Here is a 25,831-nt window from a genome sequence, read left to right on the forward strand (position 1 = left end):
CTTTTTGTGTCTTACTCGCTGATTGGCTAAAGCGAACGGCAGTATTACTTATCCCAGCGCTGATTGGCTGAGATGGACGCCAGTCACTCTCCGGCGCCGACGATAGTGAGGAGTGGAGGCGGTGGTTTCTGTAATGTTCTGCGGGTAGGCTGCACGGTGGTTGTCTATTCGATGTCCTAATCAATTCATTCCCATAAGTGTATTCTGTCCGGCAAGTTATAAAGAATGACAGGTGACCATGCTGATGGCGGTCATAAAGAACATTGGGGTAGAAAAGCTGCGCAGTTGCCCATAGCAACCAATCTGATCGCTTCTTTCATTTTAAACAAGCCCTCTGTAAAATGAAAGAAGTAATATAGTTGGTTGCTATGGGTGACTGGGCAACTTTTCCTCTGCACAGGTTTTCATATATCACCCCCATTATCTCTGGGCTCCTTGGGGGAGATTTATCAAAACCTGTCCGGAGGAAAAGTTGCTGAGTTGCCCATAGCAACCAATCAGATCGTTTCTTCCATTTTTGAAAAGGCCTCTGAAAAATGAAAGAAGCAATCTGATTGGTTGCTATGTGCAACTGAGAAACTTTTCCTCTGGACAGGTTTTCATAAATCTCCCCCCTTGAGTATATACCACAGTAGTGCGCCGGAAGATATGTGTAAAATGGTACCGAAACATATGCTGTGTTAGGCTGGGTTTACACTACGATTTGTAACTACGGTTCCCGTATACGGCTGGGAGGAGGGGGCGGGGCTTAATCGCGGCACCTGCACTCAGCCGTATAGGGGAACCGTATTTAATGCATGTCTATGAGCCGACTGGAGTGAACCGCAGCCTCCGGTCGTATGCTTTTTCGGCCGTATGCGGTTTCCCGATCGCAGGCAAAAACGTGGTCGACCACGTTTTTGCCTGCAGTCGGGAAACCGCATATGGCCGAAAAAGCAGCTCACCGGAGGCTGCGGTTCACTCCGGTCGGCTCATAGACATGCATTAAATACGATTACCGAATACAGCTGAGTGCGGGCGCCGCGATTAAGCCCCGCCCCCTCCTCCCAGCCGTATACGGGAACCGTAGTTACAAACCGTAGTGTGAACCCAGCCTTATACCAATAGACTTCGAGGTCTAGCGCAAGGATTTTTGCCACCCTAGGCGAAAGCTAATTTTGCTGCCCGTTGACCCCGCCCATTGGCTCGTCCCGATGTATGCAGGCGCAGGCACTGTCAGTATGTTGGACGGACCTGACCTTAGTGATCACCCCTGTCTGCCTCGGAGGAGGCGCTGTGCTCCTCCAACAGGCTGAAAAATACTGATTATTGTAGCACAGGTGAGGTGGGTGTAGCGTGGCTGGGTTTTGCTTTATGGGCAGGTGCTTCAGATGGGCAGTTGCTTCAAATGCTGGCTAACTTTATTGCAGTGGGCAGAGCAGCACCCCCATCAAGAGGGCGCTATAGGCAGCTGCCTATTTTGCCTATAGGCAGAGCTGGCCCTGCTTCCATTATGTCATTGTAGTCAAAAGTAGGTCACTTTTGGTTCAGTTTTGTCCCCTGTGCTATTGTTTATGATTTTTTGTGGTATAGAAAAGTTCTGCAAACATTTTTCTGTACCACAAAAAAAAAAAAATATACAAAATATTTTATATATGTGTATATGGCTGGGTTCACATCAGCATTTTTTACCTACGTGGCTCTTCTCAGTTATAGAAATGAGCAAGAGATGAAAAAAGAAGGTAACAGATCCCATTCATGCCAATGGGCTATTTTTAATCTCCGCTGTACTCTGTTATTGTCCGTTGCGTAGAATTTGCTTCATTTTTGAGCACAGAAAAGCCGGGCATGCAGGATTTTTTTTCTGTCATAAATTACAGATGTAATAAAGTATGGTATAATAATTCAACATAGAAGTCTATGGTGACACAAGTAACTCTTTTATTTATATCTGATACTAGCTGAGTACCCAGTGTTGCCCGGTTTTTCCTTCCTAATCCTTGTTGTGGAGGAAAATCAACAGAAGAAGCTTTTGATATACCATCCTCATATATTGTTGTCATATCCCAACCCCATATCCCGTCCGCCTATCCCGACCTCCAGTCTCAACCACCTGTCGGTTAAATCACCTATCCTATGTTTGTTGCTGACATATAAGTAACATGTGTGCCAAGTTTCATGTTAATATCTTTAGCCATTTGGACGTGATGCTGGAACATACACACACATACGTACATACGTTGAGTTTTATATATATATATTTCATCCATTATTGCTACTAGCAATACTGTTTAGAAAAAAAATGGAAATGGTTATAAAATCAGACATAAAGGGATTGGTTAACAGATAATAACTAGAGATGAGCAAACTTACAGTAAATTTGATTCGTCACGAACTTCTCGGCTCGGCAGTTGATGACTTTTCCTGCATAAATTAGTTCAGCTTTCAAGTGCTCCGGTGGGATGGAAAAGGTGGATACAGTCCTAGGAGACTCTTTCCTAGGACTGTATCCACCTTTTCCAGCCCACCGGAGCACCTGAAAGCTGAACTAATTTACGCAGGAAAAGTCATCAACTGCCGAGCCGAGAAGTTCGTGACAAATCGAATTTACTGTAAGTTCGCTCATCTCTAATAATAACGGATGTTAACGGTCTTATTTTATATGCAAGTTTTCCAAAATCTTTTACCATTTTACTTCAGTCATCATCAGTTTTATATCCATTATGAGTGACCTCCATTATGTGTCAATAACAGACATATTATAATGGATTAGAACAATAATGATGTGAACATAACCTTAGTTGTATTTTGCAGGTTTTACAGTTTTTTTGCGCCACCAATTCTACTTTGTAATGACATCAGTAATTTTACCCAAAAATCGACGGCGAGATGGGAAAAAAAAAATCATTGTGCGACAAAATTGAAAAAATGACATTTTGTAACTTTTGGGGTAAAATTTACACCTTTTTATTCTGTATTAAAATGATACCCTACTTATGTAGGTTTGATTTTGTATTACTTCTGGAAACAATCATAACTACATGCATGAAATTAATACGTTTAAAATTGTCATCTTCTGACCCCTATAACTTTTTCCACTTACGGGGCAGTATGAGGGCTTATTTTATTGCGCCGTGATCTGGAGTTTCTAGCGGTACCATTTTTGTATTGGTCGGACTTTTTGGTCCGCTTTTTATTCATTTTTTCATGATATAAAAAGTGACCAACAATACGCTTTTTAGGATAACATTGATCGATGATTCTGCCGCATGACTGCTCATGCCTGGATCTCAGGTAGTCAAGCACCACACGTAGCGCACACACACACACCAATAAAAGTGTTCCCACACACTTACACCCCCCCCCCCATACAGAGTAGAGAATTGTCGGCCAGAACTTTTATGGCACAGGAGGCATATGCATTACTTGCCTCTGACACTGAAAGCACCATTGAGGGTGAGGAAGACCCCACATTTTTATTATCTTCACCTTCATCATCTAGTGATGATGGGCAACCAAGGCGGCAGAGACACCGCCAGGAACCGCAAACTTCCCCGTGCCCCATGCTAGTATGAGTTCCCCTGGCGTCACCCCCCTCTTTCATAAAACCCCTGAAAAAAAGTTTTAACCCCCCAAAATGGGTCATGGGTGTAATGCCTGCGGTCCGGCCGCACATGCTGGCCGTGAGCGCTCTTTGCTCATGTCCCCACTGCTGGCGGGGCTGGGATTCGCATGGCGGGACGTGCCCTCTTGTGAATCCCAGCCCGTCACTCTCCTCTCTGTGTCCTCGCAGCCCCGGCGTGCGTGCCCCCGCCTCCTAGAGCTCTCACTCTTAAAGGGCCAGTGCTCATTTTATTAAGTGTCTACACCTGCACCCTGGTCCTTTAAATATCAGCTCCTCCCTTGGTTCCCTGCCGTATCTTTGAATGTCTATTGCCATAATGAAAGTTCTGTGTCTCTGTTACTGTGTACCTGTTCCTTGCTACCTTCCTACCCCGCATCTGTGTTCGCACCCTGACCTACTGCTATCTTGTCATGTCCTGCCAGTCTACTTCTGTGCCACGCCACCTACCAGCTACCTGTGTGGATGAGTCGTGCCAGGGGTAGCGATCTGGGTGCCGCCTGCCGCAGCAAGACCGTCCCGCTTTGCGACGGACTCTGGTAAAAACCAGCAGCACCTTAGACTCCGCTCCCTGGCACGGCTCAGGTCATCATCCACACAGGCCCAGAGGATCCACCACCTGCCGTGACCATAACAATGGGTCACTGAGTGACTATCATCAGGGGTTTGCATGTTACCTCAAATGTGCAGCGATTTCTCCCCACCTGAGCGGGTGCGCATTTGAGGCAACAGGTTAGGGACGGCCACACACATCACATTCCCAGAATAATGATTCAGAGCATAGGGTTTGGGGCGGGCATAATTTTTAGTTTTGGCTATACTCTGGGTCATCAATCTTGGAAAATAATTGGCATATTAGTAGGAAAATTTCATTTTCCCCAAACCACACTTCATTCATTCCTGGGAAATACATTTAGGAAACACCTGTGCATTCAAAATGTCCATTTTACCCCTATACCCATTCCTCAGGGGTGTACTTTCTGTAATGGTGTCACATGTGGGTGTTTCATTTTTTCTATTTTCCTCTCAATGTATGTAACCGTCAGCTACTGTTTTGCCATAGGCCTCAAATGCATACAGACTTCTATGACTTCTGAGCCTTGTTGTGCGCCCACCCAGCACGGTACCCCCTATGTGGATGTATTTCCATTGTCTTGCGAAAAAACCCTACAAAATTTGTAGCCCAATTTCTCCCATTACCCCTTGTGAAAATGATAAGTGTGTGGTGTTGGGGTTTGAGGTGTAAGGTAGATGCGGGGCAGATATTTTGGCCCAAAGGGCAGGTGGAATTGACCCCTTCTGTCGTGATGCCAGGGCGTGGTTTAGCTTAAACCACTTGAAAGGTTGTACCGCTGATCCTAGGCTAGGCAGGGGCAATAAAGAGTCCAAGGCCAGGTTAAGGATAACGGTAACTTTACTGAGTCAAGACAGATGGTACAGTGATACTTGGGACAGGGGTGTGGAAATTAAAAAAAAAAAAACTACTTGTCCAGGGGACTAAAGCAGAACACAATCTACTTGTCCCTCAAGAAAATCCGCTTGTCCTGATAAAAAATAATTTCAACCAAAATAGTATGAAAATAGGGTCTTTATTAGTTTCTGCACTTTCATTTTTTTCCTCCTCTTCCTATAAAAGCCATAACACCTATTTTTCCATCTACAGACCCATATGACGCCTGTTTTTTGCGGGGAAGTATACTTTGTAATGACACCTTTCATTTTTCCAAAACTTATGCTCTTAAACAAAAAAAAATTATTTGTGAGGTGAAATTGAAAAAAATTTCAAATTTCAAGGTTTTCTTTTTTCACCATTCACCTTGTGGTCAAACTTACATATTTTTTTGATACTTTACGTTGGCCTGATTACACCAATACCAAATTTTAGTTTCCGTCACGTTTTAATAGTATTTCTTTTAATTAACTTTTTAATTTAAAAAAGAAAATCCCTGACCCCTATAATATTAATATTTTTCCGTATACTGGGCTGTATGAGGGCTAATTTTTTGGGCCGTAATATGCTGTTTGTATCGGTACCATTTTGGCATTGATCAGACTTTTTACTTAATTTTTTCTGGGAAATGATGTTCTAAACAATTCTGTGATTTATTTTTTAATTTATTTTTTTACGTTAACGCCATTTACCGTATGGGATATAAAATTACATTTTTTAATAGTTCAGTCCATTATGCATGCGCCAATTCCAAATATGTTTATTTTATATGGAAAAGGGGAGGGGTGATATGAACTTTTAGGGTACGTTCACATGGGCGGATTTATTTGCGGGTTTCCCTCTGCGTATTTGAAAGGGGGCAGGCTCTTCTCAGCAGATTTTCCAAGGCGGAATTTACGCTGCGGAAAATCCGCCGCAAGCCCCATTGAAGTCAGAAGGGTCTGCGGCGGACAGCAGAGAAGAGACCTCCCCCTTTCAAATATGCAGCGGGAAACTTGCAAATAAATCCGCCCGTGTCAACGTACCTCTAATATGGAAGGGGTTAATGGGTTTTAAACTTTTATTAAACTTTTAATTTTTTTTTCATACACTTTTTTTTTTTTTTTAGGAGGAATTATTTAGATTCCTCATACAGAGAAATGCAGTTCTATTGATCTGTGCTCATTTGGTTGAGGCGGGCTCAATCAAATGCAGATCTATGAGGGCAGCCACGGATGCAGAGGTAAGCCCTCTGGCTACCTCCACAGGGGATCGCCCCCCCGCGATCGTGCTGCGGGGGGGGGGGGGGGGGATGGTTATCCAGGAAAAACTTTTTTTCATATATCAACTGTCTCCAGAAAGTTAAACAGATTTGTAAATTACTTCTATTAAAAAATCTTAATCCTTTCAGTACTTATGAGCTGCTGAAGTTGAGTTGTTCTTTTCTGTCTAAGTGCTTTCAAATGACACCTGTCTCAGGAACTGTCCAGAGTAGAAGCAAATCCCCATAGCAAACCTCTGCTACTCTGTGCAGCTCATGAGACAGACTGAGGTGTCAGCAGAGAGCACTGTTATCAGACAGAAAAGAGCAACTCAACTTCAGCAGCTATTAATTATTGGAAGGATTAAGATTATTTTAATAGAAGTAATTTAGATATCTGTTTAACTTTTTAAAGCCAGTTGATATATAAATATTTTTTTTCCCCTGGAGTACCCCTTAAAGGAGAACTCCAGAATATAAAAATTGTCCCCCATACTGCCGGCAGTAAAAAAAATAAAGATGTACATACCTTCCTTCGCTCCCCCGGGGCCTCTGGTAACTGGCTCCAGTGTCCGCCGCGATCCTCTTCCTGGTTGCCGGTGGTCGGTGAGTCATACTGCACTCAGCCAATCACCGGCCGCAGCGAAGTCCCGGCTTGGCCGGCGCTAGGCTGAGCGGCAGTGTGACGTTTTCGGCCCCGGCAGCAGGTGCCGGTGTAGTGAAGAATTTTGTGTCTTGAAGCGTTCTCACACTGCCGCTCAGCCTATCACCGGCCAAGTCGGGACTTCACTGTGGCCGGTGATTGGCTGAGCGCAGTATGACTCGCCGACCACCGTCAACCAGGAAGAGGATCGCGGCAGAGACTGAAGCCGGTTACCGGAGGCCCCGGGGAGCAGGGAAGGTATGTACATCTTTTTTTTTTTTCTGCCGGCAGTATGGAGGACAATTTTTATATTCTGGAGTTTTCCTCTAAGGACCCGGGGTTTTTCCGTTTTTGCAGTTTCGTTTTTTCCTCCTTACCTTTAAAAAAATCATAACTCTTTCAATTTTGCATCTAAAAATCCATATGATGGCTTATTTTTTGTGCCACCAATTCTTCTTTGTAATAACATCAGTCATTTTACTCAAAAATCTACGGCAAAACGGGAAAAAAAATCATTGTGAGACAAAATTGAAAAAAAAAAAAAACACCATTTTGTAAGTTTTGGGGGCTCCCGTTTCTACACAGTACATTTTTCGGTAAGCATGACAGCTTCTCTTTATTCTGTCGGTCCATACGGTTAAATTGATACCCTACTTATGTAGGTTTGATTTTGTCGTACTTCTGGAAAAAATCATAACTACATGCAGGAAAATTTATACATTTAAAATTGTCATATTCTGACCCCTATAACTTTTTAATTTTTCCGCGTATGGGGCAGTTTGAGGGCTCATTTTTTGCGCCATGATCTGAAGTTTTTAGCGGTACCATTTTTGCATGGATAGGACTTATTGATCTCTTTTTATTCATTTTTTCATGATATGAAAAAGTGACCAAAAATGCACTATTTTGGACTTTGTAATTTTTTTGCGCATACGCCATTGACCGTGCGGTTTAAATAACAACAATATATTTTTTATAATTCGAACATTTCCGCACGTGGCGATACCACATATGTTTATTTTTATTTACACAGGTTTTTTTTTATGGGAAAAGGGGGGTGTGTTAGGTTCGACCCCAAAGGTCGAGTCGTCTTCTGTCGGTGGATTTCCAATTAGTTCTGCCGCTTGACTGCTCATGCCTGGTTCTCAGCAGACTGAGCAGTCATTCGGCGATCGGACAGCATGGAGGAAGGTAGGGACCCTCCGGCTGTCCCGTAAGCTGTTCGGGATGCCGCAATTTCATCGCGGCGATCCCGAACAACTCCCTGAGCTAACCGGCATTAGTTTACTTTAATTTCAGAACGCCGCATCTAAAGGGTTAATAGCGCTCGGCACCGTGATCAGTGCCGCACGCTATTAGCCACGGGTCCCGGCCATTGTTAGAGGCCGGGCCCGACCCGCTATGACGCTATGGCCCCGCGTTATAGAACGGGAGAGGACTCATGACGTACTGGTACGTCATGGGTCCTGTAGGGGTTAAAGGGGTACTCCGGTGTAAACAGCTCTATGTTTCAAACGGAAAAGAATTTCCACTGTAGTATTCAGCAGCTAATAAGTACTGGAAGGATTGAGAGGATAGCCCTATTTAGTATCCTGACTAATAGAAATGGGTTCAGATTCATAGCTGAGGACATTTATAAAGTTCTCAGCATAGTCATGAAACTAGGAGGCAAATACAGAATAGAAGTATTAGAAGTAAAATGAGTAACCACTTTTTTCCCCTTTTTTTTTCTCATTTCAGATCCGTGTATATAGAGGATTACTTTGGATTTGGTGGAGTACCATGGCCGTCACGCCCCCTTCCATAGACTTGCATAGCGGGGGGGGGGATGTCAAACGGAGGGCGGAGTCGTGACGTCACAGTACTCCGACCCCATGGTCGGCACCCAGCAGTCTGTGAGCTGGCAGCACGGCATGCAACTCAAAGAGGTGGGTGCTGAATGCAAGATTGCGGGGGTCCTCAGCGGTCAGACATCTTATCCCCTATCCTTTGGATAGGGGATAAGATGTCTTAGGGCCGGAGTACCCCTTTAAGCAAGAAAAAGGAAGAAAAATGATCTCTCTGCTGCTGAAAAGAGTGAAATAGTTCAATGCCTTGGACGAGGTATGAAAACATTAGATATTTCACGAAAACGTAAGCGTGATCATTGCAATATTAATACATTTGTGGCTGATTCAGAGCACAGACGGGTTTGTGCAGATAAAGGCACATTGAGGAAGATTTCTGCCAGATCCATGCATTGGATCAAGAGAGCAGCTGCTAAAATACCATTACATAGCAGCAAACCGATATTTGAAGCTGCTGGTGCCTATGGAGTCCCACAGACACCTTCTATTCGGCCCCACCACTAACCAATGCTCACAAGTAGAAATGGCTGCATTGGACAGAAAAATACATGAAAACTAATTTTCACACAGTCCTGTTCACTGATGAATGCCGTGCAACCCTGGATGGTCCAGATGGAGTATTGGATGGTTGGTGGATGGCCACCCTGTTCCAACAAGGCTGCAACATCAGCAAGGTTGTGGTGGAGTCATGTTTTGTGCCTGAATCATGGGAAGAGAGCTTGTCAACCCCTTTAGGGTCCCCGAAGGTGTAAATATGACCACTTTCTTCCCTGTTACAGAAGAAAGAACTATGCTTTCAGTAATAAAATCATCTTCATGCATGACAATGCACCATCTCATGTTGCAAAGAATACCTCTGCATCAATGGCTGCTATGGGAATAAAAGTAGAGAAAGTCATGGTGTGTCTTCCATCCTATTGAGTGAAAGAAAGTGAAAAAAAGAATCTCTTAAAATGGTGCTATCCCAAATAAAAGGGCATGAATAGCTAACTTAATAAGCAAACCATACTTTATTATAAAAAGACCGTTTACATGTACACCCAAGGCAAGATGCGTTTCGGGTAATATCCTACCCTTTATCAATTGCAAATGTATGTCATAACAGGCTCGCAGCCCATATATATATATATATATATATATATATATATATATATATATATATATACATATATAGTATTTTTTGAAAAAAAGAGCGCCAATAGGCAGAGGGGCGTGATTAACCCAGCTCAGTACATGAATATATAAATAGACAATATAAAACAAAGTATAATAAGAAAGACCACATGTATAAATTTATAGAAATACATCATAAAAATAATGTAACCCAGATGTAATCCAATGGAATTCATTATATCATTTTCTAATATTTTCTCTATATTATAGAATTGCAATATTTACCAACAGGTCTCCAATATCACTTTTAGTTTTACAGTCCCCCTGATGTATGCATCTTCACTAACTATCGCTGGGCTATCCTTTATCTTCTATATACCAACAGCCACCTGCCCGTCTGAAGTATTAGTCATCACTCCATTTGGTTTAGCTATTCCGCTCGCTGACCATTAAGATCTGTTACCTTCCCTGTTACAACCACCCCGCAACATGTCCGTTCATTCACAATATACCTTAGACTGCGGCCGTCAGAGAACTTACGTCATGTAAGTAAAAATTGCCGGCACTGTTATACACACGGTTACTACTTCAACACGCATGGCCATATCCTCTAACTTTTTGTATAATTATGCTGTAGATGTACTAATTTCTACCTTTTGTAACTAAGTTTTATTTTAATGTACGGGACCCTTGGGTCGCAGAAAGTGTAATGTTCACTCACTGTCCTAAAGAATTCTGTTGGGGACGAAGGGCGTCCTGGTACTTAAGGACGAAGGGCGTATCCATACGCCCGTGGGAATTTCGGTCCCCGCCGCGTGGGAACCGGACGGGGGTGACTGCTGATATCGATCAGCAGGCACCCCGCGCAAATGCCCAGGGGGGTCATCAGACCCCTCCCATGTCGGCAATTGGCACAAATCGCAAGTGAATTCACACTTGCGATTTTCACCGATTCCGGGTCATACGGGATCTATGGTGACCCGGTGACCGGGAATATAAGGGGGATCGCGGTTGTCTAAGACACCTACGATCCCCCTGAAGGGATAGGATAGGATGCCGCCCCTCCTATCCCTGCTATTGGTCGTCAGAAGCGACGACCAATAGTAGATCGGGGGTGGAGGGTTAACTTTTGCTTTCCCCGTCCTGCTCCCACCCCCCCACCCCCACAATAGGCGGGGCAGAACGGGCAAACCGACGACAGAAGATCCACTTACCCATCCGGAGGCAGCAGGCGACGTCGGGCGGCGATGTCGTGTGGCAGAAGAGGAAGGCTCCCTGGATCCTACGTAAACCGGTAAGTTGCCTAGCAACATCTTGAGGGCTACAGCCTGAGACCACTATACAGGGGTCTCTAACCTGTAGCCCTCCAGATGTTGCAAAACTACAACTCCCAGCATGCCCAGACAGCTGTTTCGGCATACTGGAATATGTAGGTTTGCAACAGCTGGAGGGCTACAGGTTGAGACCACTATACAGTGGTCTCTAAACTGTATCCCTCCAGTTGTTGCAAAATTACAACTCCTAGCATGCCCAAACAGCTGTTTGCTGTCTGGGCATGCTGGGATTTGTAGTTTTGCAACATCTGGAGGGCCACAGTTTGGAGATCACTGTGCAGTGGTCTATAAACTGTAGCTCTTGAGATACTGCAAATCCCAGCATGCCCAAACAGCTGTCTCGGCATGCTGGGAGTTGTAGTTGCATACCTCCAGCTGTTGCATAACTACATCTCCCAGCATGCCCTTCGGCGATCAGTACATGCTGGGAGTTGTAGTTTTGCAACAGCTGGAGGCACACTGTTTGGAAAATACTGAGTTAGGTAACATAACCTAACTAAAGGTTTTCCAACCAGTGTGCCACCAGCTGTTGCAAAAGTACAACTCCCAGCATGCATGGTCTGTCAGTACATGCTGGGAGTTGTAGTTTTGAAACAGCTGGAGGTTTAACCCCCCCCCCCCCATGTGAATGTACAGGGTACATTCACAGGCAGGTTTATAGTAAGTTTCCTGCTTCAAGTTTGGGCTGCGGCAACTTGTTCGCCGCAGCGCAAACTCCTAGCGGGAAACTCACCGTAACCCGCCAGTGCGAATGTACCCTAAAAACACTACATTACACTAACACAAAATAAAGGGTAAAACACAACATATACACCCCCTTACACTGTCCCCCCCCAATAAAAATGAAAAACGTATTGTACGGCAGTGTTTCCAAAACGGAGCCTCCAGCTGTTGCAAAACAACAACTCCCAGTATTTCTGGACAGCCACTGACTGTTCAGGCATGCTGGGAGTTTAGCAACAGCTGGAGGCACTCTGTTTGGGAATCACTGGCATAGAATACCCCTATGTCCACCCCTATGCAATCCCTAATTTAGTCCCCAAATGCGCATGGAACTCTCTCATTTCGGAGTCCTGCCGTATTTCAAGAAAATCGTTTTGGGCCACATATGGGGTATTTCCGTACTCGGGAGAAATTGCACTACAAATTTTGGAGAGCTTTTTCTCCTTTTACCCCTTATGAAAAGGAAAAGTTGGGGACTACACCAGCCTGTTAGTGTAAAAAAAAAAAAAAATGTTACACTAACATGCTGCTGTTGCCCCATACTTTTTATTTTCACAAGCAGTTAAAGGAAATAAAGACCCCCAAAATTTGTAACACTATTTCTCCTGAGTACGGAAATACTCCATATCTGGGGGCGTAAAATCCTCTGCGGGCGCAGAACAAGGCTCAGTAGTGAGAGCGCACCATGTACATTTGAGGCCAAAATTGGTGATTTGCAAAGGGGTGGCTGATTTTACAGCGGTTCTGACATAAACGCAAAAACAAATACCCACATGTGACCCCATTTTGGAAACTACACCCCTCACAGAATGTGACAAGGGGTATAGTGAGCCTTAAATCCCCACAGGTGTTTGACGAATTTTCATTAAATTTGAATGGGAAAATGAAAAAAAAAAACATTTTCAAAATGCTGGTGTTACCCTAAATTTTTCATTTTCACAAGGGAAAATAGGAAAAAAGCCCCCCAAAATTTGTAACCCCATTTTTTCTGAGTAAGAAAATACCCCATATGTGAATGTAAAGGGCTCTGCGGGCGAACTACAATGCTCAGAAGAGTAGGAGCGCTATTGGGATTTTGAAGAGAAAATTTGTCTGGAATTGAAAGCCACGTGTGTTTACAAAGCCCCCATAGTGCCAGAACAATGGACCCCCCCACATGTGACCCCATTTTGGAAACTACACCCCTCATGTAATGTATTAAGGGGTGCAGTGAGCATTTACGCTCCACAGGTGTCTGACAGATTTTTTGGAACAGTGGTCCGTGAAAATGAAAAATTACATTTTTCATTTGCACAGCCCACTGTTCCAAAGATCTGTCAAACACCAGTGGGGTGTAAATACTCACTGCACCCCTTATTAAATTCTTTGAGGGGTGTAGTTTCCAAATGAGGTCACATGTGGGGGGTCCACTGTTCTGGCACCACGGGGGGCTTTGTAAATGCACATGGTCCCTGACTACCATTCCAAACAAATTCTCTTTCCAAAAGCTCAATGGCGCTCTTCCTCTTCTGACCATTGCAGTTCGCCAGCAGAGCACTTGACGTCCACACATGGGGTATTTCCATACTCAGAAGAAATGAGGTTACAAAATTTGGGGTCATTTTCTCCTATTGTAAAATTTAGGGAAAAAACTGCATTCTAGTAAAAAAAAAAAAAAATTTATTTACACATTCAACTTTAACAAAAAGTCGTCAAACACCTGTGGGTAGTTAAGGCTCACTGTACCCCTTTTTACGTTCCTTTAGGGGTGTAGTTTCCAAAATAGTATGCCATGTTGGTATTTTTTTGCTGTTCTGGCACCACAGGGGCTTCCTAAATGCGACATGCCCCCCAAAAACCATTTCAGCAAAATTTGCTTTCAAAAAGCCAAATGTGACTCCTTCTCTTCTGAGCATTGTAGTTCGCCCGCAGAGCATTTTAAGTCCTAACATGGAGTATTTCCATACTCAGAAGAGATGGGTTACAAATTTTGGGGGGCATTTTCTCTCATCACCCTTTGTAAAAATGGTAAATTTGGGGGAAAAACTGCACATTAGTGAAAAAAAATTTGTTTTTCATTTACACATCTGATTTTAACGAAAAGTCGTCAAACACCTGTGGGGTGTTAAGGCTAACTGAATGCCTTGTTGCGTGCCTTGAGGGGTTTAGTTTCCAAAATGGTATGCCATGTGGGGTTTTCTGCTGTTCTGGCACCATAGGGTGTTTCTAAATGTAACATGCCCCCCAAAAACCATTTCAGCAAAATTCACTCTCCAAGATCCCATTGTTGCTCCTTCCCTTCTGAGCCCCCTACTGCGTCCGCTGAACACTTGACATACACATATGAGGTATTTCCTTACTCGAGAGAAATTGGGTTACAAATTTTGTGCGGCTTTTTCTCCTGTTACCATTTGTAAAAATTAAAAAACTGGGTCTACAAGAACATGCGAGTGTAATAAATGAAGATTTTGCTACTATTCCTGTGAAACACCTAAAGAGTTAACACACTTAGTGAATGTCATTTTGGATACTTTGAGGGGTGCAGTTTTTATAATTGGGTAATTTGTGGAGTATTTCTAATATGAAGGCCCTTCAAATCCACTTCAAAACTGAACTAGTCCCTGAAAAATTCAGATTTTGAAAATTTTGTGGAAAATTGCTGCTGAACTTTGAAGCCCTCTGATGTCTTCCAAAAGTAAAAAACAAGTCAACTTTATGATGCAAATATAAAGTAGACATATTGTATATGTGAATCAATATATAATTTATTTGGAATGTCTATTTTCCTTACAAGCAGAGAGCTTCAAAGTTAGAAAAATGCTAAATTTTCAAATTTTTCATCACATTTTCACATTTTTCACCAAGAAATGATGCAAATATCGACGAAAATTTACCACTACCATAAAGTAGAATATGTCACGAAAAAACATTCTCTGAATCAAATGTCTAAGTAAAAGCATCCAAGAGTTATTAATGCTTAAAGTGACAGTGGTCAGATTTGCAAAAAATGCTCCCGTCCTTAGGGTCATAATGGGCTCCGTCTCCAAGGGGTTAAAAAAAAAAAAATTTCTTTATAATAATCTTTATGATGTATTTTTATATTAATTTATACATGTGGTCTTTCTTATGATACTTTTTTTTAATATTGTCTATTTATATATACATGTACTGTGCCGGGTTAATCACGCCGCTCTTTTTTTAAATTATATTATAGAGGCTGCGAGCCTGTTATGACATACATCTGCAATTGATAAAGGGCAGGATATTACTCGAAACGCGTCTTGCCTTGGGTGTACATGTAAACTGTCTTTTTATAATAAAGTACGGTTTGCTTATTAAGTAAGCTATTCATGCCATTTTATTCTGGATAGCGCCAGTTTTACAGATTCTTTTTTTCACTTTCCTTCATGCAATCTACTGGATCCGGTGCTACGGTTTCTGGTCAAGCTCCCACAGCCTGCAATCCCTTTGGATACCCCATATTTAGGGGTGATACACATAACCTCAGGGGTTACACCAGGTGAGAGTCCATTATCCAGACCCTCACTAATCCCTTTGTACTTGCAGGATTACACGAGGCGCTGTCCTTCTGACATCTTTCAAACAAATTCAAGCAGAAACTGTCCAAAAACTCAAAAGTTCAATGGATGCAAGACTTGTGAAGCTGCTATCAAGGGGTCCTATGTTAAAATGTAAGGTGACCTGTTAAAATATTTAAAAAGTTAAAATGTTGTTAAAAGTTTGATTGAAATAGCTTTTGATTTCAGCAAATATGCTGCAAACACAGACGACAATTTTCAGTTCTTTACAACCTATAAAGTGTTTTGAAACTTACTGGCCCTCATTTACTATTGCAAACCCGACATGCTTTGCCAGGCTGTCTGCCAGATTTTGGCGCATTGCGCCAGAATTTACAACATATTTTGCGCCAGAATTGAGGAAAAACCCGATAAATTCTCCATTTTACTGAGAGAACCTGAAAAAGGGGCGTGTCTGTCAGGAAAAAGGGGGTGTGGTGACAGAAAAAGTTCGTGTTCCCGACATTTTCACAAAAAACTACAGATTTACTAAGGTTTCTATAGAAAATTTAGGGGATTTGAGCTGAGGAAAACCAGACAGATCAGACATGGGTAAAAAAAAAGAAAAAGTGCAAAATGTAGGGAAACCTTAGTAAATACTGTGGGAAAAAAATTGTAGGGAATTAAAACCCACAAAGAAAACTACACTCCACTCTTAGTAAATCAGGGCCACTGTGGCCAGCCCTTTGTGTCAGCTAACAGAAGAATATGCAGGGTACATCCCACTATGTCGGATTTTGCGCAGAGTAAAATACGCTGCGTATAAGTTGTGTGTGACCCTACCCCTAAGGTGTTAGTATGGACTCCAGCATTTTATAGTGGAGCTCACCAAAATTGTATAAGAACTGCAATTTTTAATCAATTTAATTGCAATGGAAGCCTACTCTGAAGTAAGTTCCTTTATCCACTAACCCCATCCTGACCCAAAACAGACACAGCATCAGTCCTGGAGTGAAGCCCCCTCCATACCTGGTGGGTTTTGGCTCCTATCTGCAGCTAACATCCACTGGTAATGATCAACAACAGAGATCACTCCTATGCTGGTGATTTTACTGTTAAGATGCCACAATCGATAGTGAATATGGCATCTAAACAGTGTGGATGTGCGTCATTTGGTTCCATTGACTCATTAGCATCTCTGTAATGTAATTGCTGTGAGCAGTTCTGTTGTCATGACAGCCCGAGGCCTTGGAGCCTGCCGTGTCTGCACTGCTGATACAGCCTGCCTTAGAGTGCTGATAACGTATATACATTGAATAATAGCTAGTAAAAAGCTCCTTGGGGGAGGCTAAAAATAAAAGGTGAACAAATAAAAAGTTTGGTATTGCTGTGTGGGAAATTATCCAAACTATTAGATTATAACAATCCTGATTCCGCACGGTCAACAACGTGCAAAAAGATAGAAAGACTAAAATTGCTGAATTTTGGGCACATAACATTCCAGAAAAAAACACAGAATAAAAAGTGATCAATTGGTCACATCCACGCAAATTGACAGGTCACGGTACAAAAAATTAACCCTTACACAGCTCCGTAGGTGGAAAAATGAAAACGGAATCAGAACATGGTGATAGATTTTTTTAAAAACTCTTTTATAAAAATGTATTTTTAACAGTGAAACAAAAATTATCCAAGTTACCAGTAAAAAGTACTTTTTGTCCCAAAACAAAATAGGCCTGGATAAAAAATGTTAAAGGTCTTACAAGGTATGGGAAAAGAAAATGTAAGCCAAAAATCTAAATTTAGTTTAGTTCCCAATAATCAGAGGAGAGGAAAAGAGGGCATCAACTTAAAAAAATATATATATGCTTAATCTGTTGTCTTGTTTTTAAACTCCAGAAAAACTAATCATGGAATATATTCTGTTTGTATTTATGTGACTGAAACACCTAAACTTGATAATTAGGAGGGAGCCCACATATTTTAACCATATAGCGAATGCGTGGGTTCAGCACTCAGGATTCCCTGATTTTGTGCAGTACCACTAGCTGACCACATGGTGCCAGCAGCTCTCTGGTCATGATGATTGTTCCACAGTGACTGTTCCAGCTTCTCTTCCTCTCACACCAGACAAAGGACATTAGTGTGCTTCTAGTTCAGGCATCTTCACAGCTCTGTTACTCTTACTCACTTTATGTTTACCACTTTATTTTATTTCGTCAGGCTTTTTTTGTTTTTAAGCAGTGATTTATCATAAATGTCAGAAGATTTAATTATATCATGTATAAAACATTTGCAGTATATTTGTGCAGAAAAGGAACATGGAATAGACATAAAAGATAATAAGGGTCGAACATGGAAAATTAAAGAACGCAATGAAGAAGAGTAAGTCTAGGTATCCACACAGGTTTTTTTGCTGGTGATTTTTGGAATACTGTCAAAGTCAGATGTGGATCCAGTAGGAAGGGGAAGTGTAAGACCTTCTGCAGTTTTCCAAAAAACACTAGAAAAAAGCTGTGTGGAAACCTAGCCTAAGCAGGTTAGAAGGCTATGGCATAAATAGCATGCTCCAAAGTTATAAAGATATATGCTTATTACTCTGTGACAGGTCTGAAGAATAGATGCATCAAATGACAGCCATGATATGTGTTTAGCATACATCATTGTAATTGCGAATAAAAACCACAGCATTCAAGTACCTACATTTATTAATGTATTAGTAGTCTGTCTAAAGATAGTTGACCATGACCACTTTTCTTTGCATTGTGTGGCAAGAGGAGTGGGAAATTATAGCAGAAAAACTTTTGACTAGTTTTAGGTTCACTTTTCAACTTTTCACTTTGTCACAACATAAAGCAATAAGTATTCATTTCTAATGTTAATTTGTTTCCCTTAGTCCTAACAACAGCACAATTATGGGATATTTCTGTGCTCGCTGGCTGGTAGGAAAGATGGATTTTACTTAAATCAAATACTTTAATTAAATCAATCAAATAATAATAATAAAAAAAAAATAGGCAAGTTAATTTGTGTGCTGTTGTTAGGGCTAAGGTAAACTAATTAACATTAGAAATTAACGCTTTCCTTACATCCTAACCAGCAGCACAATCTTGGGGAATCAGCAATAAGTTAACCCCAAATGGAAGGGTCTTCATTGCCAGGTGGAATATAAAATAGATCGACTAAAGGCAGGGTAAATCTGGAGCAATAAATCAAATGACTTATGAACGTGGCAGGCGAACTCCACAAAGCAAATTTATTCAAGTGGAATCAAAGACCTTGCTGCCCACAAAGTAGAAACTGCTTGGGTGAATTAAACCTTTCACAAAGTAGGGTGGATCCAGATCTTGAGATATGAAGGATTCTTTAATGGCCTCCTTGATCCACCTGCTTTAGGGTATGTTCACACTGCGGAATCTTCACATCGCTGAATTCAGCAAGCGGAGATCCCTTCTGGTGGCCGCCGCCAAAAATACTTTGGCGATATCTGCGAGCACTGCATAGCGGTCGGGAAATCTGCGAGCGCTGCATAGCCGTCAATGGTGATGGCGCAGTGCTGTGCGGTCCGCACAGCATTGCGCCATCACCATTGACGGCTATGCAGTGTTTGCAAATTTCTGCGCAAAGAATAAACATGTTCTCTCATTGCGCTGAACAATTTCAGCGGCGGAATTGTCTGCCACTTAAATTCCACAGTGTGAATGGGTCTCGCAGAAGACCCATTCACACTGATGGTTACCACAGTGTGACCATACCCTTAGTTCGGCTTAGAAGCCTTTAGCCCTTTGTTCCTTCCAGAGAAAATGATGAATAGGTTCTTCTCTCTTCAGAAATCCTCAGTTCGACTTAGATAAAGTCTTAGGCATCTTACAATGTCTAAGGTGTGGGGAGATCTTTCATGTTATGATGAGGGAGAGAGAGCCAATACAGGTATAGAAACCACCTGTTTGATTTTCCAGAAAAAATGGCACTTTAGGAACAAATGTAGGAAAGAGTCTGAGGAGTACTCTATTGGAAAGAAAAACTTAGGATAAGGCTCAAAAGCTGAAAAAGCCTGAAGTTCTCCAACTTTCTTGGCAGATGTTTTCTGCCAAAAGGAAGGTAACGTTAAGGATAGATACTTGAAGTCCACTTCTTCCAGAATCACAAAGGGAGAACTACACAAACAGACAAATCCCAGTGAGCAATAAGAGCTAGCATGGTAGACTTTAATCTAGCAGATCCCTTAACCCCTTAAAGATCCAGCCATTTTACACCTTAGGACCAGAGCGTTTTTTGAACATCTGACCACTGTCACTTTAAACATTAATAACTCTGGAATGCTTTTAGTTATCATTCTGATTCCGAGATTGTTTGTTTGTTTTTTCGTGAAATATTCTACTTTAACATAGTGGTAAAATTTTGTGGCATCTTGCATCCTTTCATGGTGAAAAATCCCAAGATTTGATGAAAAAAATGAAAATTTTGCATTTTTCTAACTTTGAAGCTCTCTGCTTGTAAGGAATGGATATTCAAAATAAAAAAAATTTGAATCACATATACAATATGTCTACTTTTAATTTTGGAAGACACCAGAGGGCTTCAAAGTTCAGCAGCAATTTTCAAAGCAAAAAACCCCCCACATGGCATTATATTTTGGAAACTGAACCCCTTGGGGAACATAACAAAGGGTAAAGTGAACCTTAATACCCCACAGGGGTTTCACGACTTTTGCATATGTAAAAAAAAAAATTACCGAAAATGCTTGGTTTCCCCAAAAATTTAAATTTTTACAAAGGGTTAAAGCAGAAAATACCCCCCAAAATTTGAAGCCCAATTTCTCCCGATTCAGAAAACACCCTATATGGGGGTGAAAAGTGCTCTGCTGGCGCACTACACGTCTCAGAAGAGAAGGAGTCACAAATTTTGCTCTGGGGGCATATGGCACATGGCATTACATTTTGGAAACTAGGCCCCTCGGGGAACGTAACAGTGTTACAGTGAGTACTTACAACTCACAGGTTTTTTGAACAGTGGGCCGTAAAAGTGAAAATTTTTTTTTTTTTTGCACTATATTGATAGTGTTACCCCAAATGTTTCATTTTCACATTGGGTAATAGGGCAAAAGGCCACCAAAATTTGTTGAACAATTTTTTCTGAGAAAAAAAATACCCCATATGTGGATGTAAATTGCTCTGTGGATGCACTGCAATGCTCAGAATAGAAGGAGTGATAATTTTGTTGTAATTGAAGTTGGGGGTCATGTGCATTTATAAAGCCCCCATTTGTGCAATAACAACAAAAAAAACACATGTGACACCATTTTAGAAACTGCACCCCTCAATGAACGTAACAAGGGGTACAGTGGGAAATAACACCTCACAGGTTTTTTGAAAAGTGGGCCATAAATTGAAAAATTCATTTTTTTTTACAGTAAAATGCTGGGGTTACCCAATTTTTCGTATATATAGAAACAGACATACAACTGGGAATTGCACTTAAAAAGTTCTTTATCTCAATATTTATCCATGTACAAACTTGTAATGAGATATACAGAACATAATCACCCGGTGCTAAATGAACTGCTCAGAGGTAATTCCACTCAGTGTCTTCAGAACTCTCCATCCCAGACTTGCTGCTTGTCGGACGGTGTGTTCCTGGCCATGTGGACGCTAATTCTGAGGGGGTGTGGAAAGGCTCGCTGGCATGCGAGCTGCTGGACGTTTCAGGAGTCTCCTCCCTTTCTCAACATAGTTCCTGTGAACCCACCACCACATACTTATACAGGTACGTTGTCTCGCGAGAATTCATTTCTATATACAAAATATAAAATAATTAAAACCAGAATTCTAATCGGACAATATTCATAAGAACACATTAAAATTACAGCTTTCATTAATCCCTTTTGGTGCCAAAGAATCGAGACAATGTATCCAAAAGACTTCTCTTTGATTTAGTCTCTTCTTTATCTGTTCACTATTAATACCCTCTATTTCTTCCAATATCAACCATTTTAACTCACTTATCTGATGTCCATTCTCGACAAAATGTCTGGCCAGACTTGTCTCCCCATATTTCTCTCTATTATAATAATCTCCGGATACATTATCTCCATTCTCTATTTTCTTTTTAAACAACCTGATGGAACTGCTATGTTCATTTAGCCTAATTTTCATTGCACGAACTGTCTGTCCCACGTATGTCATTCCACATGAACATTTTAACATATAGATAACCTGTTACAAACCTGTTACAAATTTTGGAGGGCTTTTCCCCCTGACTATAAAAATACATCCACATATGGGGTAACGTGCTGGGCGGGCGCACAACAAGGCTCAGAAGTCGTAGAGGTCACTTTGTATTTGTGGCCTATGGCATATCAGTAGCTGACGGTTACATACATTCCGAGGAAAATACAAAAATGAAAAACCCACATGTGACACCATTACAGAAAGTACCCACCCTGAGGAATGGGTATAGGGGTAAAGAGGACATTTTGAATACATAGGTGTTTCCTAAATTTATTTCCAGGAATGGATGAAGGGTAGCTTTTGAAAATTGCAATTTTCAACCTATGCTCTGCTTCATTTTTCTGGGAACAACTAACATGTGACTCCGAATTGTCACCTGGAAATATGACAGAGCTCAGCGAGAACTCTTCGCATTTTAGGCAGATGTTTGTTACGGACCTAACAGTTACATACATTCAGAGGAAAATACAAGAAAGGAACACCAACATGTGAGAATATTACAAACAGTACACCCCCTAGGGAAGGTGTATAGGGTGAAGTGGAGATTTGGAACAGACGGGTGTTTCCTTCATTTATTTTCCAGGAATGGATGAAGTGTACTATGGGGGGAAGAAAATTGCAATTTTACTGATATGCCAATTATTTTCCCAGAATGATGACCTAGAGTACAGCCAAAAGTAAAAATGATGCCCGCCCCAAACCCTATACTCTGAATCATCATTCTGGGAAGGGGATGTGTGGGGCCGTCCCTATTCTGTTACCTCAAATGCGCAACTCGCTCAGGTGGGGAGAGAGCGTTGTGCATTTGAGGCAACTGCAAACCTCCAGTGCTGTTGACTCTGTGTCCCATGACCCATTTTTTGGGGGACAAAGATATTATGAGGGGCATTGGGAAAGAGGTTTTGGGTTTGATTTTTTGGGGGTAGGGTATTTTGTATACAATTTGGAAGACCCTGGACTGGACATTGGAGCCGAATTCTGGGGAATGAAATTTAGGGCAAAGGATGGAAAATTTAGTACTCCATGGAAGTGTGATACTCCCTGAAGCAGCCTATGCAGAGGCCTGGATGATTGGGGCAAGTGTCACACTGAATGGTGGTGTCCCTCCGTCTCCCCTTCCTGTGACACACTGCATCTTTTATGGGTTCGTCCCGACCTTCCAGTGTTGGGGATCACACCTGGAAAGTATTGGCCGGGGACGATCCAGGGACCTAAAGTTCCAGAGGTGCTCTGACCCGCTCTTTGGCAGTCACCATAGATGAGCGCCTTTAGAACGGCCTCTTGAAACTCCAGGAATGTCCCTGTGTTGCCAGCGTACTTGTACAGTATAAAAGAGTTGCACATGGCAACCTGTACCATGTAGACCGCAACCTTTTTATACCATACATGTGTTTTCCGCATGACATTATATGGCTTGAGGACTTGATCAGAAAGATCAACTCCCCCCATTTACCGATTGTAGTCCAGAGTACAATCAGGCTTGAGGACCGGTCCCACGATACCTCGCACAGGTACAGGGGTGCTGCCGTTCCCATGAATAGTGGTGAGCATAAGGACATCCCTCTTGTCCTTATACCGGACCAACAACAGGTTCTCATGGGAAAAGGCACGGGACTCACCCCGGGGGATAGGAAGGAAGGCCTCTTTGATTCTTCCGGACTGTCCTACAAGCGACCTTGGATCTGGCGGCAAGGGATGAAAAGAGAGGGATAAAAGTATAAAAGTTATCCACGTAAAGGTGGTAACCTTTATTTAGCAATGGGTGCAAAAGGCCCCAAACGATTTTCCCGCTAACACCCAGAGTGGGGGGACATTCTGGGGGTTCAAAATGGGAATCTCGTCCCTCATACACTATAAACTAGCAAGTGTACCCGGAAGTACTCTCGCAATGTTTATACATCTTCACGCCATACCACGCTCGCTTGGTAGGGATGTATTGCCGGAAGCTGAGTCTCCCCTTGAAGCTGATGAGAGACTCCTCAATAGAGACCTCTCGCCCAGGGACATAGGCCTCCCAAAATCTGGCCCCAAAGTGATTGATGACCGGCCTGATTTTATACAGGCGGTCATACGCAGGATCAGTTCGGGGGGGGGGACATGCCGCATTATCAGCATAATGCAAACCTCTCCGAATGGCCTCAAACCGGTTACGTGTCATGGCCATACTGTAGAGGGGTGTCTGGTAAAAGACGTCCCCACTCCAATATTGCCTGACACTGGGTTTTTTAACTATACCCATATGCAGCGCGAGGCCCCAAAAGGTCCTCATTTTGGCTGCATTGACTGGAGTCCAGCCGCCGAGTCTAGCTAAAATGGAGCCCGGGTTAGCGGCGATGAACTGTTGGGCATACAGATTCGTCTGTGTAATCATCAAATTAACAAAGTCATCACTGAAAAAAAGACCGAAAAAGTCCTTTTCAGTGAACCCGGCGTTGTTAATTTTGATTCCTGAGTCGCCACCAAACTCACCACCGTTGTGGCTCAACAGTCTCAACAGGTAGCCCAACAAGGATATCAGTTGACCCTTCTGACTGCAATGGTCCAGCAACTACTGCCCCTGCAGCAGCCATCTTCTCTGCCAGCTCCTGCACCTTCTCAACTGCAAGCTGCCGCTACCAGTACCAGAGTCCGTCTTTCTCTTCCTGACAAATTTGACGGGGACTCTAAGCTGTGCCGTGGCTTCCTGACCCAGTGTTCTCTGCACTTGGAGCTCTTGGCTGACCAATTTCCTACTGAACGGTCAAAGGTGGCATTCGTGGTCAGCTTACATTCTGGAAAAGCCTTGTCTTGGGCCACTCCGCTTTGGAACCGCAATGATCCAGTCACCACTTCAGTCCAGACCTTCTTCTCGGAAGTTCGCTCTGTCTTTGAGGAACCTGCCTAGGTTTCTTCTGCCGAGACGGCTTTGTTGAATCTTGTCCAAGGAAACTCTACAGTGGGCTATTATGCCATTCAGTTTCGGACTCTTGCCTCAGAATTAGCTTGGAATAATGAGGCTCTCTGCGCAACCTTCAAGAAAGGTTTATCCAGCCACATCAAAGATGTTCTGGCTGCACGAGAGATACCCTCAGCCCTGTCTGAACTAATCCATTTGGCCACCCGCATTGATATGCGTTTTTCAGAAAGGCGACAGGAGCGACGCCAAGAAAAGGATCTTGTTCACACCAGGCGGTTTCCCCGCATAACACCTCTCTTCCAGCATCCGCTGCAACCTGTTACTGTGCCTTCCGCCGAGGGGGCTATGCATGTGGATCGGTCTCGCCTGACCCAACTTGAGAGGACTCGCCGTAGGAATGAGAACCTTTGTCTGTACTGTGCAAGCTCAGAGCATTTCCTAAAGGACTGTCCTCTTCGTCCTCCGCGTCTAGGAAGACACACACACCTAGTAAACGTGGGAGAGGCGTTACTGGGTGTGGATTCATCCTCTCCACGCCTGACTATTCCTGTACGGATTTCTTTGCCTGCTAAAACTGCCTTTTCCGCTGTGGTCTTTCTGGACTCTGGCTCAACAGGAAATTTCATTGAGGCCTCTTTAGTCAACAGATTCAACATACCTGTGACCCGTCTCGTCAAGCCCTTCTTCATTTCCTCCGTGAGTGGACAGAATCTGGACTGTACCGTGCGCTATCGCACAGAGCCCTTGCGCATGAACGTTTAATTTTTTGTACTTCCCAACTGTACCTCAGAAGTTCTACTTGGCTTGCCTTGGCTCCAGCGCCACTCTTCTATCCTCGACTGGTCTTCTGGGGACATTAAGAGTTGGAGCCCTACCTGTCACAAGCGATGCCTTTAGGCTTTACCTTCCAGTCAATTACCCATCGCTTCACCTCTGCCTGGCCTGCCTAAGGCCTACCAGGACTTTTCGGATTTTTTTTTGTAAAAAGCAAGCCGAGATCTTACCACCACACAGACCCTTTGACTGCCCTATTGACTTGCTTCCTGGAACTTCTCCGCCCCGTGGCAGGATTTATCCACTCTCCGCTCCAGAGACCCAAGCCATGTCCGAGTATGTTCAAGAAAATCTAAAAAAAGGATTTATCAGAAAATCTTCTTCCCCTGCCGGAGCAGGGTTATTCTTCGTTGCTAAGAAAGATTGAACTCTGTGTCCATGCATCGATTACCGTTGTTTAAATTAAATTACAGTAAAAAAACG

The 25,831-nt window shown here is 42.8% G+C and overlaps 1 long non-coding RNA gene across 1 annotated transcript; it reads left to right on the forward strand.

Moving 5' to 3' along the window:
• Positions 1 to 71: 71 nt before the first annotated feature.
• LOC130296812 (uncharacterized) lies at positions 72 to 16,433 on the forward strand. The gene is made up of 3 exons (XR_008849298.1): positions 72 to 144; positions 8,675 to 8,862; positions 15,498 to 16,433. It is a non-coding gene; the product is annotated as an uncharacterized LOC130296812 (long non-coding RNA).
• The last annotated feature ends 9,398 nt before the right edge of the window (positions 16,434 to 25,831 follow it).

The sequence above is a fragment of the Hyla sarda genome, chromosome 12 (assembly GCF_029499605.1).
Source record: "Hyla sarda isolate aHylSar1 chromosome 12, aHylSar1.hap1, whole genome shotgun sequence".
NCBI classification, from domain to species: Eukaryota; Metazoa; Chordata; class Amphibia; order Anura; family Hylidae; genus Hyla; species Hyla sarda.